This window comes from Saccostrea cucullata, unplaced genomic scaffold, assembly GCF_032062105.1.
Source record: "Saccostrea cucullata isolate Sc308-1 unplaced genomic scaffold, CSIRO_AGI_Scuc_v1 ctg171, whole genome shotgun sequence".
In the NCBI taxonomy this organism is placed as follows: domain Eukaryota; kingdom Metazoa; phylum Mollusca; class Bivalvia; order Ostreida; family Ostreidae; genus Saccostrea; species Saccostrea cuccullata.
This window is the reverse complement of record NW_026926065.1, coordinates 337,921-348,378: the sequence shown is the minus strand read 5'-3', so window position 1 is coordinate 348,378 and position 10,458 is coordinate 337,921.

Below are 10,458 nucleotides of genomic sequence, written 5' to 3'. Positions count from 1 at the left end.
TCTTCAAGGCGATAACCTATTGGAACATGACCTACATTTAGGAAGCAATACTGTCAATAACAGATTTTGTATTATTTGCCATGATTGTCTATACCATGAATGGTCAACTACTAAAATATCAAGCAAGTCCATAAAATGATTGATAATTGATAATTTATTTCATTAATTTGTAAAGATAAAATAAATGCTGAAAAATTGGTCTATTTTGTTGTCTTTAATGCCAAAAATAAGATTTTTATTCAAGAAATGTTTTTATTTCTGTTGTATAAAATACCATAATGTATCAACTATATAATATGCGAAATGCTTACTTAAAAAGACTGTTGAGATCATCAATATTTTTGTCAATTGCATGGATCCTTTTAGAAATTGTTCCTGCGTAGAATATACGCTTGTGTATCGAATTAGCAGGACGACATATTAACTGAGGATAGAATTACTAGTATATGAACATTATAATTCTGTCGTATTTTATAAAAGACGATGGTTTAATTTAGTCTCAGTCTTTTAAAACAGTGTTCACCATCAACCTTTCACTTTGTATCCTGTCTGTCAAAATGCTAGGTGACATCCTTTACATTTAAGCCATCGTGTAATGTAATCTAATCATCAAATTATATCCTAAGTTAAGACATTGAGTGTATATCTCCAAGTTAATCAAATACAACTCTCGGTACACCAGAGTTAAGTCCATAAAATGCAATTTAAACAATTCTTAGCCTAACAAACAAATAATATGTGTATATTATAATTTGTTTGTAAGGCTCAAAATTATTTTTAAAAATTGCATTTCATGGAAAATTACAAAATTACATTTAATCCTATAAGTGGTCCAATTTAACGCAACGTTCCTTTTGTTAGGAAGAGGGTCATAAAAATTATGTGCCAGTATCCATTTAAAAAAAAATTTCGAACATTGCGAACAACGATTTTGATTTTAACTACTAAAAAATATGTTTGCTTCTAAAATTTTATAAATATGCCTATGAAAAAAGATAGATAGCGGAATGCAGAAAATGGTTTATCAAGCCTCTTCTTTTTTACTCCTTGCAAAAATATAAACATTAAAAAAAGAAAAAAAGCTCAAGGTACTTAAAACATATCGAGATTTGGTTTTAATTAAATGCAGATAATTAAAACCTCAAGAAACTCTTAAAAAAGGAAATTACATCAATATCACAAATACTTTCCTATATGTCATTGTTGATAATACATTTGAGAATTTCAAACAAATTATAAGATAAGGCGTTCTAGTATTGAGAGGATTATGGAAAGAAATAAGCAATTTGATGGGTAATGATGGGTAACTAGGTTATCAAAATACTTATTGCATTAAATAAAAATTGTTATTATGCTACCTAAAGTAATCAAAAGATTGAGTACATCATTGAAAATATATTTGTTGTGCTCAAATGATGAACTACGAACGACGACGGATTTTCAGCAATTTGTTAGAATTCTCATGGGGTTTAAACGTGTTCTATTATTGGCGAAGTTATTTTTGGATTCTATTAAGCAGAATTTACTCCCAACTATAAAATGAAAAAAAGTCTCTTGCTGTGGCCTTTCATTCAACATTCAGAGATATCGATGACATTTTACCAGTTGTCAATATTTACCTGTTTTTATGCGTTGATTTTATATATCCCGTTGAACTCAAACTAAAAAACTCCTTTGAAGTCCTCAGAGATATTCTTTTGCTCTGCTCACAATTTATATGGTTTAATTTAAATTTTGAGCAAGTTTATAACTATACTCTCGTTATCTTCTCATTTCATCAAACCTTACAAATATTGCTAAATATTTAAAAGATAATTAAATATACCGGTATCTAAATTGCGCATGCTGAGTGCGATGCTTTTTACAGATCAGCCCTGTCTCTAAATTTGATTTGATTTTTGCAAATATGCTTACAATTTGTCCTTTCAAAATCACTTTATTTTTTAAAACTATTACAAAGCTGTAGCGAAAAATGCGAGTTTTTGTAGATAATTATAGTAGTTTTAAACATTACTTGAAAAGATAGTTTTGTTCTCCATTCAGACCGAAAACTGTTATCTGGCTTTTGTTAAAGATAAGATTTTTTCAATTTATCGTTCATATAAATGTATCTTTGATAACTGGAACGGGTGTAATTTGTAAAAAGACACATTTTATTTTTAAAAAAGATTCCAGAAGACAAGTAATGATTTTGATTTATCTATACAAAAAAAAAAAAATTAAATAAAAAAAAAATAAAATAAAAAATTTAAAATAAAAGAAAAGAAAAAAAATACTTTTATTTCATTATCATTTTTCTATTTGCTGAATGGTCTGCTCCTATTTTGTATCGTGAAATGGACATTTGGAATTGAATGCTGTTCGTTATCTACCTATATTTCATTGATAATACTGAATGGAAAAAATATTTTTTTTCGTCATACTAGTAGAAAGTCTTTCAGATCAATGCACAGATTTGTGTTCAATTGTTTTGATTATCTGCGTAACATGCTGATACAAATAATTTTTAGTACATACTTTATAAAATCATTGTACACAACGATGTTTTTAATTTTAGCCATTAAATATCCCGGGGGTAGGGAGGAGCCACAATGGGGATCAAATTTAGGCAGGGATACATAGGTAGAAATCTCGAAAAATCTTCTCAAGAACGTCAAAGTCTTTACTAGTCATATTGATATGGAAGATTTGTTTAAATCAGGTTAGGTGGAGCCGAAATGGGAATCACACTTGTACATAGAAATTGTAAAAAAAAACTTGGGAGAATCTTGTTTTAAAGAACTGCAAAGCCATGATAAGTGATATAAATATGACTGTATTGCGGGTACTTACATTCAGGTTTGTTCAAATCATTAACCCTTGAGGCTAGATCGGGCTCATGGGGTTCATATTATTTCATAGAAATATACCGGGAAAATCTACTTCTCAAGAAAAGCAGTCTTCTTTAATTAAATTGATATGGAAGAATCAGTATCTTTTTTTACATCTTGCCCTCTGGGGGTTTGACCGATGTCACGACTGAATGTAAGAGATACATCAGTAAAACTTTTCTTCTCAAGAACATCAAAGCCAGTCATATATTACGGAAGCCCATTTAGGACCTATCAAAAAATATTTTTGAATTCGTTATAACGATTTTTAGAATTCGTTATAACGAATTTAATTTGTTAAAACAGATTTATTGAATTCGTTATAACGAATTTAATTTGTTATAACAGATTTATTGAATTCGATATAATTGATTCAATTTGTCATAACAGATTTGTTGAATTCGTTATAACCAGTTCAAGAATTTGGATATAACGAATTCAACAAATCTGTAATAACAAATTAAGTTAGTTATGACGAATTCAATGAATCTGTTATAACAAATTAAATTCGTTATAACGAATTCTAAAAATCTGTTAAACTTTTCGTTATTACGAATTCTAAAAATCGGTATAACGAATTCAAAAATATTTTTGATAGGTCCTAAATGGGCTTCCGTAATATACTACTGCACTGTTGTAATATTCAGAAGCATCCTCAGGTTGTGTGGATTCAAAAGCGTTCAAATCATGTCCCCAAGGCCTTTATACATTCAAGAAACACAATCTTTTTTATAATTAAACTTTTCAATATCAAACTGATTTCTGTTTTGCTTAGGTGAGCAATGTGGCCAATGGACTTCTTGCCATTTTCGTAATAGTAGTCAGTGCATGCAAGTTAATTCATTTTGCAAATGTCTGGAGTCAGTATTCCTTTGTACATGTAGGCAGATAGTATCAGACAGTCACATTTACAACAATTTCAATCAGAATTGCATCAGATTAAGAAAAGAAAAAAGTTAGATAGACGTCTTGACAATGTTTCCGTAAATACTTTAATTGTGCGATTTTAGAGTAGATACATAAAAATTAGAACATAACATTTATTTCGGGCTTTTTTTTTTTTTATGATCGTTAAGTTTTTTCCGCAAATTTGTTTTTCATTTGTTGAAGTAATAGAAAACAATACTGTTTAAGCAGATTTTTTAGTGAGAATTTAATTTTGGCATTATTAGCGAGGGAGCTGAGATCGCTAAAATTGAATATTGCCAAAAAATAATTGCGTTTTATTTGAAAGTATAGCTTCTTTACTGAGCGATAAAATACACTGTAGCGCCAAAATAAAATAAAATAGATGTAAGAAAAACCGCTAAATTTGAAGGTATACTTTAGCAACATACCCAAAAATATTGGTCTTTTGAAATTTTAAAAAAAGTTAACTTCATTAATATACTTAACTTTTTTGTATATTAAGTTAATTAATATACTTAACTTTTTTCTATATTAGGTTCAAAAAAAAGTTGTTCAATTAATATACTCCAGGGAATGGTTAAAAGGATCTCAGTTTGACTTTATATTCTTTTTATGTTTAAATGGAGAAGAAAAAATCAATATAGAACAATTCTTGACGTCCTTCTTTTACCAATTTTTAATCAATAAAAGATATACATTTATTCTAAATAGACAATGATCATTATATCAACCATTATTTTTTCCGTTAACCATGTTTGCGAGAATATACATTAAGTAATTCAGAGGAAAATTGCTTAAGGCATCTTCTTAAGGTAAGGTAAAATAACGGTCTTTAGTAATCATAGAAAGGTTTACAATAAACCTTCTCCTGTGCATAGACCTCAGAATTAATACCTTGGTACAGTTAAGAGTCTTTATCCTATAAACCACTCTATATACCACATTTTATAGTCACAGAAATGATAATTTTTATTTATATTTTCCTTTCCCTTAATACATATATAAACAGGCATTTTACATTTCTTAGTCCTCTTGCCAAACGACTGAACTTGGTTTTTTGTCAAAAGCAGGGAAAAACAAATTATAAACAAATTATATCTATCAAAGTATTTGACGAAAAGAAATAAATCAAAATTAACAAAATTAACAAAATAAGATTTTTCTCACAATAATATTTACGGTCAAACTTTCATATCTCGATCACTCATATCTCTAATACTAGTACCATGATTTCAAAGTGATGAATGAATTCCAATTGTTCATACATATATCATACATATACCTGTATACATTAAATTCTTCAACATCTCTCGGTATCTCGATCCCACCAAGAACGAGATATCGGGGTTCAAATGTATTTTACTGCAATGTTTCTTTAACCTGGCCGAGCTTCTATGTTATCCTAAGTGGCTGGACAATTGATTTTTGACAAATCTTACGTTAGAAATCCCTGATAATATAAACTCTTCGATATTGATTTCCTCAAGATTCTGTCGTAGCACATGCATCATCTGTCTGAATAATGTCTTCACAGCTGACAAGGACTGATTTAATTAACCTTTACTTCTGGACTGCCAGACATTAATGGGATTTATAATTCAGTAATTAATATATGTATCTACTCCACAGATTCAGCATATTTCCATCGTTGTAAAAATGATAATCATGTCCACTAACATTGAAAGCACTTGTGAACAGTATGTTATGTATTATAAATACTAATCAGAAAGTCATTACAGATTACTATTTTATAAGAAATATTTGGAAAGAACGAAACGTGTCGTATCGGAATTTAAAATCCAAATTTATCAAAACAAATCAGGACTCAGGAGCAGAGCATAACATACCTCTAATACATCAGAGGTGAGATTAGGTGAGATGGAGGAGTAAACACCCCCTTATGACAGCTCACCAGCCTTGTCATGATCCGGATAACAAAGAAAAATAAAACGTAGACGATTCAGTGTGTAAATAAAGGACTAACAATAAGTATTAAAAACGTCAGTCAGCATTTACTAAATGATAGACTGTATCAACAAAAAAAAGACGGTTGATATCTTTATTTCATCCACTTGTTTGTCAATAGCTTGCCTCGTTTTAGAAATCGTTTGTAAGTAGATCATGTTCTTGCGTTTCGAATAAACTGAGAGACATAAACGCTATACATTTATACTGGTTATAAAAGTATATTTGTATATAAGTAAGGACTGTTGACGATTGAAATGATGAAGACAACACTTTTGTCTTAAAGTTTGGCTGCAAAGGTAACCATAACTTTTTCTAGCAAAATATCCAAATATGAAATAAATTTGTCAGATTCTGTGGTGTCTTTTACTGTAAACTCACGGGCCGGGAATATAATAGGTTTACATATGGAAGTAATTATTGTTAACTGATATATCTAAATATCGAGTAAGAAGACCCAAGGAAGAATTTTCTTCTTAATTCCAAAGCAGAATTTGATAAATCAATTTTGCTTCATATTTCATACTACAAACGTCAGTGTATTCAAATCCTATTCATATCGCATACAATGAATATGGTTTAAAAATACAAAAAAAAAAAAAAACCCCCCAAAAAAAAACCGCTGATTTATATGTAACACACTGCTTTTGGCGAATTAGAGATTCATGCATTTTTAAGCATTATGATGCATTGAGACCAGAATATATAACCTGTATAAACGGTCGCTTCTATTTCCTCTTTATTTTTAACATGGACCATATGTCTTTTTTCCGCCGGATTGTAGTATGTCTAATGGCGCTGATTCATTTCGTTATGTAAAATGTGTCTGGAAGACTCCTGGGAGAAGCTTCCATAACTCCAGGAAAATGCCATTCAGATGAGTAGTCCATCACTACAAAAGACAACCTCTATTAAAACATAGGATTTTCTTATAAATGCCGCTTCGAAGATAAATAAAAGACATTCCTGTAGCGTAGGAGGGATTTGCATTTTGTGTGGCTATCATACTCAATGAATCTAAATCAATCGGCCTAAAAGCCCCTCAGAGCCATGACTGCATTTTTCCAGTGCAAGTGAATCCAAGCGATAGTTGAACAAAATGACGTTGATAAGCAAATAAGCGACAGAAACAATACAGAACAGGAACAGCTGTACAAAACAATAGTGGATTGATCTCCGGATATTCTACAGACTGTGCTGAACATTAGAGAAGATAAGATGCTATGTTTCATGAAGAAATTCTATTCTTTGTTTGAACACAGACAAATCTCCTGTCAATTTACCATGTGGTTTGCTAAAATCGGTACTTTTCGAAAACACCAAATTAGTACTCATATATCGTCTGCGTTGAATGAATGCCAAAAATTAATGAATCAGAATTGTTTCTCAATATGTGATAGTTTTGAGTAAAAGCCAAAAACTAATTAATTGAAAATATCAGAGTTCTGTCGTTTTTAACTGGAAGCAACATCAAGACAAGATTCCCAACAAAGAACATTTTGTCTGCAAGACAATGATTAATAGGCTAGCGATAAAAGTCTAATTTACTTTTCAGATATTCTGTATTGTCAATTTTAAAAAAATACTAATTTATCAATAGAATCTTTTTTTCGATATTGATAGTCTTTTTATTCTCGCCTGGTTCTCTTTTGAAAATTAATTCTTTTACATATAAGTTGTAACAAACAATGTTTGTTTATAAGTTGTTCCGCTCGAGAATTGTTCACACATTTGGAGACGCCACCACCTGCAGATGGAGAGCTGTAAATTCTGTCATACACTAGGCACTGAGGGTCATTTAGCATTGAGGGAGATTTTTGTGCCAGCACCTACTGCGACACGAGACCTCGATTTATACGGTCTCATCCTAAGGACCGGTCCCCACGTCTAAGAGTGGGAATTGAACCCGCGACGTAAGGATCAGCTCCTACATGTAACTTCGCGACTCTACAGAGCAGACGATCTTACCGCTGCGCCACTCGGGCGACTATATTAGTTGTACTTTGTATTTTTGATTTATGAAGCAATGCTCAAATCCACATTTTATTCTGAATTTGATTTCGGCTCTCTTTGCGTATTTCCTATTGTATCAGTAAAATATTATGATTTTGAAGCGAGGGCAAATATGCTCTTGCTATACGTTGAGGAAGAGTTTTAATAGCTTTTGAAATTATTTTCTTTATAACATCATAAGAACTTGATTATTATTTTTCATTTTCCTTTAACAGTTCATAAACCTTTGATTAATATTTTTATGAAACGACAAACATAATAAGTGAATATTGACAAGTTCTCTGAAGTGTTGTTCGTTACCTTTCCCCAGGATTTCCTAAAATGTCATTTAATTTCCTTTTCGAAAATAATTAAAAAGTGTTTCTTGTTTCATCTTTGACTTGTTTCTGGCTTGTTCATATTCAGAGATGGATGAAATAAGTCATACTTCATTAATTGATTATTTTCAAATGTCAGTAAACCCGAAAGAAGAGGTTGTTTTTTGTTTCATTTTTCTAACGTTTTTAGTCAAGAAAAAGTTCTGATGGAACTTTGATTTTAAAATGATTATGTAAAAGGAAAAGAATGATCTGTTATGTGATTTTTCTTGTTTTAAAGATCAGTTATTCAATTTTTGTTGAAAAAACTGCGATAAGAAAATGTCTTGAAATGAATACGTGGAGACAACGAATAGTATTCGAGCTATTCGAGAAGTCCAACAAACATCACAAAATAGGAGCAGAGCAAACACGGACCTCCAAAACATCAGAGTGGGTACAGGTACTATGGTGGAGTAAGCATCCTGAAAGCAGATTGAATAAACATATTTAACAATCAAATTGATATAACAATTGAGTGGATTTAAAAGACGTTTCAAAGTAGATTTTAAAAAATGTATTACAATTTTAATATCTTGTTGCCAATGAACTTTATAGGGGCATAGACACAGTTTCAACTGATTTTTTAAAACCAGTTTTAATTTTTACAATTCCTACCTAAGGCACCATCTAATGGTTAGGAAAAATTTAAACATCATTTGTTGATTAACAAACAAGATACAGAACTTAAAGTTCTTCATAATTAAACAAGGCTCGTGCCTTGTTATTGTTTACATATAGAAAATATCATATTCATAACAAAATAAAATTCAGCAAAGCAGTAGAAACTGTCGAATTATATTTAAAAATAACTTCTTTTTTGAAATTATCTACTCTGAACGATCATATATTAGTGTATTAACCTATGTAAACAAAAACATCACACAGACCTTGTTTACATAACAAAGGTTTGGAGCTCTAAATCTGTCCTGTATCTCGAAAACTGACGTTCAAATTTTTGATAAAATTTAGAAAGACCCTTGTTAAATATTTGTAAAAATTGAAAAATAAATTTTGAAATTTTAGGTTGAAACTGTGTCCATGCCCCTTTAAGATATGATATTAAGTTGGAACCATCATCAAAATAAATCCAACAACAACATTTCTTAAATTTCTACTGTAGGCGAATGTAATGTATTCTTTTTTTTACCAATGGAATATATCGTCTAGGTCTACCTTTTCGTATGTTCAATTGACTAAAATTATCCCTCCCACTTATTAAATGCCTTGTGCTTAAGTTGTAAGTTAATGAAATTACAATCCTCTGATTTAATAAAAAGAAGACTCTCAAGAATATTAAGCGTATAGTTCCCTCGAGGATAATCGAATAATCTTAAGGTACCTCATATTAGTTTATTTAGTGGTAGAAATTCATTCTTTCAAACCACCGGTGTTGTTATGCATCTGCTAATTTTTGGGGGTATTTTTTTGCCCTGTCCGTCCGTCTGTTTGTCCGCAAAAACTTCAAACCTTGCCCACAACTTTTGAGTGGGTGGGGATATGGCTTTCATATTTCACAGGTGTTTTCCTTGTGACAAGACCTTTTTTATGTACCATCAAATTTGACCTCTTTGGCCTTTGAGTTTGGCCTACCTTTAAAAAAATATACAACACTTTAAAATTGGCGAAAACTTTTGGACAGTTGGAGCTAGGACTTTTATACTTCACATGTATTCATTATGAAAGGACCCTTCAGTGGGTATACATGTAAATATGTTTGACCTTTTGATTTGACCTTAAAGTTTCGCCCATTTTTAAAAAGTCATAATATTTGAACAGTTAGACCTAGTGCTCTTAATTTTCACAGGTGTATTGCTTGTAACAAGACTTTCCCTTTGGGTTTTGACCTTGGCCTGTTGAGTTTAAAATGCATTTGAGAAAACTCAACCCTCGCCATAAGCTGCCATATATTGGGGCATCCGTGTTTCGCAAACACATCTTGTTCATTATGGACAGTTTTAATATTTCCTCTCGATGTTTAACTTTAAACTTTAGAATATGAGTCTGAGAAACAATCGAACGCCATGAATTTTAAATTCATACTTAGGATCAGTGAACATTGAATTGAGATAAGGCCGCTTATATATGAAAGAATAAGGACATGCTTTACATGCAATTCCGATAGCAAATCTCTTTTGCCATATTTTCAATGAATGCCTTAAACATCATTTCCCGTTACAAAATGAATTTGAATAAAACGTTTTGCTGTAATTTTAAAATGCCAAACAATGCTTGATTTATTCTTAGAAAAAAATTACTTAAATCGATCGGATAACAAATGTACTTCAAAGTTAAATAACGCATATAATTTTAAACACACATTTGTTTCGGTGTTCCTAGATTAT